This window comes from Pogona vitticeps, chromosome 4 (genome assembly GCF_051106095.1).
Source record: "Pogona vitticeps strain Pit_001003342236 chromosome 4, PviZW2.1, whole genome shotgun sequence".
Taxonomy (NCBI): Eukaryota; Metazoa; Chordata; class Lepidosauria; order Squamata; family Agamidae; genus Pogona; species Pogona vitticeps.
The window spans coordinates 24,328,428-24,335,059 of NC_135786.1; the positions used below are offsets into that span (position 1 = coordinate 24,328,428).

At 46.9% G+C, this 6,632-nt stretch overlaps 1 long non-coding RNA gene across 1 annotated transcript; it reads right to left on the reverse strand.

Moving 5' to 3' along the window:
• Positions 1–2,298: 2,298 nt before the first annotated feature.
• On the reverse strand, positions 2,299–6,329 carry LOC144588986 (uncharacterized). Its single transcript, XR_013544788.1, has 2 exons — positions 5,277–6,329; positions 2,299–4,920 (listed from the first exon to the last, which is right to left on the reverse strand). It is a non-coding gene; the product is annotated as an uncharacterized LOC144588986 (long non-coding RNA).
• Between the last annotated feature and the right edge of the window lie 303 nt (positions 6,330–6,632).

Sequence of the window (6,632 nt, forward strand, 5' to 3'; positions counted from 1 at the left end):
TTCCGAGGCTTCGCTCTTCCCTTTGAGCTCCCTGCCAACCTCCCAGGGGCTTGGAAAGGCCGCCATACAGGGTGGGGTTGGGGGGGGTCTTGGTGTGGGCTACCCCTGGTGTAAAAGAAAGCATTTCTGTGATCCCTTGGTCTGGAAGGGACCCTTCAGAGCCATTCACTCCGCAAAAGACCTGCTCGGAGAGGAAAACGCCCCAGATCCAGAGGGGCCGGGTGGCCTTTTCCAGTCCCTTCTTTCCTCCTGCCCTCCGTCTGGAAGGACTACCGGAGCCTCTTCTGGCCTCTTTTTGCTCCACCCCATGGAGAGCCACGAAGGGGAGGCTGGAGGGGGAATCCCTAGGCAGAAGGAGGAGCCAGGGGGCAGGTCTTTTGCACAGCCGGTGGGCCTGAATGGCGCCTTCGGGACCCAAAGACCAGAAGAGGTTTTTTGGCCCTGCAGAGTGTGCCAAAGAGCCAGAGGTCCAGCAGACGTTCCCCCCCGCAAGGAAGGCGCAGGGAGGACCCCCTACCCTCCCAAACCCCACTTCTCCTGCCCCCGCCCCCTTTTCCTCTGCCTTTAAAAAAGGGAGGGAGGGGGGTCATCCTACGTCACGGGAGGGAAGCGGGGGGGAGAGGGGAGAGGGGAAGAGTCCCTTCCTCCCCTTCCTTTGTTTCCTTCCAGCGGTGGGGGGGGGCTCGCAGGATCCAAGGGAAGGCGGCGCGGGGGGGTGTCTCCTTACTTGCCCCCCTGACACACACAAAAACACACACAAAAACACACTCGATGGAGCCCCAGCCTAGGGCCTTTCAGGGGTTGCGTTGATCTCCCTGCCCCCGTGTTTGTGTGTGTGTGGGGGATGTGGGCTCCCGAGACCCCCTTTTCTCCCCCCCTTTGGCTCCCGCTCCGCCTCTCCCTCCCGAGGAGACCCAGAGGGGGAAACCGCCTTGCACGAAGTCCCTGCACCGCCAACCACAAGGGAGGCGCCTTCCTCGGCTGGTGGGGAGGGAGGCCATCTCACCCCCTCCTCCTTCGAAGATCTCAGCCCCCCCCGACCTGCGCCCCACCCCCACCCCCATCGGCCCTTTATAGACTACAATGTTCTCTGCTCAAACACAGGTTGGGACAGCCCTTTTCTGAAAGAAAGGTATTGTGTGAACCAGTTGTTGGTTTTGATTAGTATGTAAAGAGTACTTCATAGTCAGCGAAGATTGATTGCCCTGTTTTCCAAAATGCCAGCTATGTTGAGTATCAGCAGTGAAAAGAAATGCAGCCGTGTAGACAGCTGTACAAGTCCAACAGAACTCTTCTCTAACTGGAATGACGCACTCGGTGTGCCCCAGAAGTCTAAATGTTTTTGTGCTAACAGAATTTCAGGTACTGTGAAAAACTCAATAATTCTAATTAACAAGCACCAAGAGGAACCTCCATATCCAAGAACCATATAAGATGGGTTGGTATGAAGCATCTAAAAGATCTTTCCTATAGGAGGATAACACAAAGCATAAAAAACCCTCACCTGTGTGTGTGTGCTTCAATCAGAGACTTCCTTGTTTTCTGTTATTTAAAAAATATATAATGGGGTTAACTTTTCCTTATCAGTTTCACAACTCTGTGAGAAAGTCAGGGAGTTTGTCTTCAGCTGTCTGAGTACAGAGTTATCACTTCTGTCTGGTTTACCTTGGCCATTTGCTTTCTTCTAACAAAACATTTGAGCTCTTTATTCTAGCAACCCCTTTAACCTCTGACCACTGTCATGTTGCTACACACTCTTCACTAACTACTCTCTTCCCCCCCTCTGTTTCCTTTTTCATATGTGGGTAGGTCGATTTCTTGAAATTGCAAGCATAATATTAAAAACTAATTTTGTGAGGGTATTTGTTTTTCCCAAGTAACCATCTCAAAATACTCTGAAAATGTTGTAAACTTAATTCTGTTCTCAAATGATTCAGTTCAGTCATTAGGAAAACAAGAGCTCATATAACTGGCCCCTCTTTCTATCTTTTACATAATATCACAGTCTCTAATAATAATCAAAAGGAGTACAAGTTAGAAATACTTGTAAGCAACCCAACAATGAATGAGTAGGTAAGAATCAGAAGAAACCTGGGAGGTTAAGTGCAATATAGCCAGGTATGTAAGCAACATGACCAGTGTTAAAGCTTAGGTTTGAAATATTTCTTGGGAAAGTTTACTCTTGAGAAGTCTGCCAGTGTTCCAATGGGGAAGCCAGGGGTGGGGCTAGGCAGGCTGACCTGTCTGGAAGAATAAATCCTTTGCCAGTGGAGAGTCAATAAAACTTTTGCGGCTTGGTTTTTGTTACATATCTGGCTGTTATATAAAAGATCCAACTTCAAGACCAGCTGGGCCTTACAATTTATATCAGGAGAATATTCAGAGGGTAGCCATGTTCATCTGCAGCAAATACAACAGAAAGTCATCTAGTACCTTAAAGACTGGCAGACATGTTACAATGTAGTCTATTACACAAAATAACAAATATTCAACCATTTACAGAAAAGCAGGATGTCAAAGTCAACTCTTATTTATTTAAAACATTGACATTCTGCTTTTTTCTAAAAGAGCAAGACAGCTAATGACGCATGTGGAACCTGAACCTCGGGGCAAGAAGTGCTGGTTGGAGTGCCGTCCTGCCCCAGGGCGAATATAGGCACCCAGACGGATCCCCCACCTAGCCCGCCCGCTTTGATACATCAGGCTGTGGATACTGCTGACTTGGAAAGGGGAATGAAAGGGTTATCTGTTGGGACTCGGATGACACCCTTTTTGGTGGGAAAGGAGGAGGAGAGGAGGGAGGTAGCTGAGGTAGGAGCGGGGGAGATCAGTAGTACTCGGGACGTCATCCCGGGTGGATGGGAATGGGTATCAATGCAGGACCCTTGGACTGGGAAGTGGGAGCAGGTCCGGGTGCCCAGAAAAGAGGCTGAGGAACGTAGAAAGAGAGGAATACCTCAGCGTCCATCTTATTGGGGTGAGACAGAGACCCGTGAGTGGCGGCGTAAGCTGAGAGAAGAGAGGGAGGCGGTTGAGAGAGAACGTGAGGAGAAGAAAGCATGGCATATGGAAGAATTACGAAAAGGGGGGTGTTTCCTGGCCCCTGGGAGTTCCCGCATGATGAGAGACCCGCTTTCTGGGGATGGACTGGGGACGAGGAGACCACCCCGTTACTGATCCCAGATCCAGAAGACGTCGTGCCCGAAGAACCCGAGAGGGTTCAGGCTGGTCCATGGGCGACAAAGTCGACTAACCCCTTTGAAGAAGAATGGTTGCCCCTGTCAGAGCCGTTGCTCCCTCAGGGGGTCTGTGTAGAAAAGTGGGTGGTCCTAAGGCATGCCTGAGCATGCCTTAGGCCACCTGGGCATGCCCTGAGGCTTCCTGGGTCTGAAACTCCACAGCGGTGAATTTGGGGCCCTTCTGCGCGCACTTGCCGCTCTTTGCAGTGGCTGTGACGCTTTGGAGATTATGGCCGACAAGCAAAACCTGCAACAAGTTCAAGAGTACAGAAAATAAAAACCCACATTTGTAGTAAAACTATTTTAAGACCTGTTCAGAGTAAAACATTTCCCACATTTTATACTCTTGGTCTTTTCCTAGAACCTGTGTGTGCGTGTGTGTGTGTGTATGTGTGTGTGTGTTTAATTTTCTTTTTATTATATAAAATCCATCGATGTTAACACCGTGACACCAGGGTGCAGTTAATAATCATCTATACACCATCCTTCTAACCAATGATAGAATAAGACCCATGTTTGATAATATTTTGTATCTTCTTTTCCTTTGATTTTCAGTGTTAGTCTATCCATTTTGGCGCAGTCCGATATCTTTTTAATTATTTCTTGACTTGTAGGTGTTTCTTCATTTTACCAGTACTGTGCCTACATAACCCTCTTCACCTCTCTGAAAATGGGTAGGAACCCAATAATCTTTTGTTTTTGTTTTACTTGTAATGCAGAACATTGCCCTTTTGTCCCAATATTTAGATCTTCAGAAAATATACTACATTGTACTGACATTCAGATTTGAACTAGAAAGTAAGATTATGCATATATGTACCAAATTTCATTCTGCTATCTTTGTTTCAACAAACAAGTGAACCATTCAATGCTAAGCAGGTGAGTTAAACTAAATGCCACATTTTGCCTGACCAAATATTGGTGGGCTGTTTTCTTTACAAAGACTAAAATGGTTCAAGAAAGCACACGCACACCATATTCCAGTTCCTGCTCACTCAGAAATAAGTTCCACTAACTTCAGCAGGACTTGTTTTTTCACAAACATTTGTTTTGTAATACAGTACATGTTGGCACTAAGCAAGAAAAAAGTACTTCAGGAACAAACAGACATAAACTAGATTACATCCTTACAATCCAATCTAATTTGTTTACTTAGCAGCAAACTGTGCACTATTTGACAGTGCTTACACCCAAATAAATTGGCGAGGACTGCAGCTGAACACCTCAGCTGCTCACAAGGAAAGCCCAAAGAGCTCAGTGTAGTGGTCTGGAATTTTACAAGGACAACAGTACGTTTTCACATTTAACGGAGTGAGATAACCACCTCGGGTGGCAAAGGATAACCCAAGCATGACACATGGCCTCCTGTCTTGGTTTGGCCCTGCCTGGAATTCAAACCAGAAGGCCCACAAGTTCCTGAACGGGTTTTCAAGAGCATCTTTCTTTAAAAAGCAACACAGTCTTGAACAAATATTCTTTTCTTTAAATACCCATTTCTTTAAAAAGCAAGAATATCAATTTCTTTAAAAAGCAACAAAGTCTTGAAGACTAACAGTCTTGTCTGGCTCATGCTTTCATGGCCTGTAATCCACTGGATTCCCAGTGTGGTGCAGTGAGTAGAGTGACAGACTAGGACTCCCGAAAACAGGGTTCGAATCTCTGCTCCGCCATGGAAACTGACCTGGGAAGCAGATTTGGTAAAACCATTTCTTAAATATCTCACTTACTTTGAAAGCCCTTTTAGGGTTGTTATAAATCACCACAACACAGGCGCGCGCGCACACACATACAGAGCCCACTTTATCAAATACTTTCTCTTCTCCAGCATTTTATTTATTTAAACCTTCCATGCAAATACATAGAGAGTAAGGCATATTAAGCCACTACTGAGAGAAGACAAGATTTAAATATCAAGAGACTTTGGGAGAGAAAACTAATTGTAGACAGACAACCATGTCCCTCTACTCACGCCCCCCCCCCGGCATCCGTCTCCCCTCCCCGCCCGCCCTTCCTCTGCAATGAAGCTCTCCCGCTTACCCATGGCGATGATGGCAAAGGCACAGAAAGTTCACCTCCGAAGTTTGTTGCCCGATCCAGTAGAGCAGGCAAAGGAAGAGAGAAATCCCTGCGAGTTTCCGGGAACCGACCCTAAAGGAAGCGGTTCAGCGTCTCCCAGCCATCGATCGGAGCGCCGAGGGGAGGCACGTCCCGCCTTCCGATGCGAGGGGCTCTGCTAGGATACGCAGCCCCCGGCCAGGCTGCGATTGGGCTTCCAGAATCCGGATCGGGAATTCGCATCCCGGATGCTGGGGCAGTCCCCCCTACCTCACCAGAATATTGTACCTCCGGCAGACCAAGAAAGAGACGAGACCGGATTGGATCGTGGCGGAATGTCAGGGGGAATGAAGGATCCGAAGTTTTCCTTTTAACTCTCTAGGACTCAAAAAAAGTTTGTGTGTGTGTGTTAGCAGATGGGGCTGGACGGCGCCACGTTGCTCTGGCCCTGCCCACCGCAGCCGGGAGCTGATGGGGACGCCGGAGGAGGGGGGCTTTTCTGGCAAACGGGGGCTCGTTCAGCACGCTGCGGGGCTGGTGGGAAACCCAGGGCAAGGATGCGCCCACGATCCATCCACTTCCGGATCCAACCCTCGCCGACTCAGACAGCTTTGAGGTTGCAGGGCTGGATTAGAAACTTAGTGGTCAAGGTTCTAGTTCCCAATAAGGCATGAATCCGCATTGGGTGACCTCAAGCCAGCCGTCCTGCCTCAGCCAGGTTGGAGGAACCTATCTCGCAGGGTTGTTGTGTGATTAAAGGAGGGGAAGAGAACCATGTAATCCAGTTCTCATTGAAGGACGTCGCAGTACAGTAGTTAAATAGTCATTATTAATTAATTACTAATAGTAATTCCAGACAGGTTTTTCAGTACATTGCTCCTATTGGTATACCATAAAGCCTGTACAAATTTAGGAACAGGTGGTATATTTAATCTACCATTAAGAATATTTTTTTAAAAAAGTGAGCTTTCCATGATAAATCGTTTTCTTCAAGGATGTGCATTGAAGTTCTTGTGGGAAGCTCCAAAATTATATCCTGTTTATACCCAGCTTAATGGACGTTTCAATACCCCTACCCCAGTTAATAAATGAAGACAAGTTTGTTGGTTTAAATGTGACTCCTGGTTTATTGAGAACGGGGGAGGGCCTGAAGAGTGAACCCTCACAACGCATTATACAAAAATAATAAAAATATGTTTCTAAAATGAATGAAATTAGCAAAGATAATTTTTTAAAAAAAGTCTTGCTCATATTTCTTCAACAGCAGCTTGTTCTCCAATGATATTCCAAAATATTATTCCTATATGTTATGAAAAGCATTATCTATCAAAGTTAAGG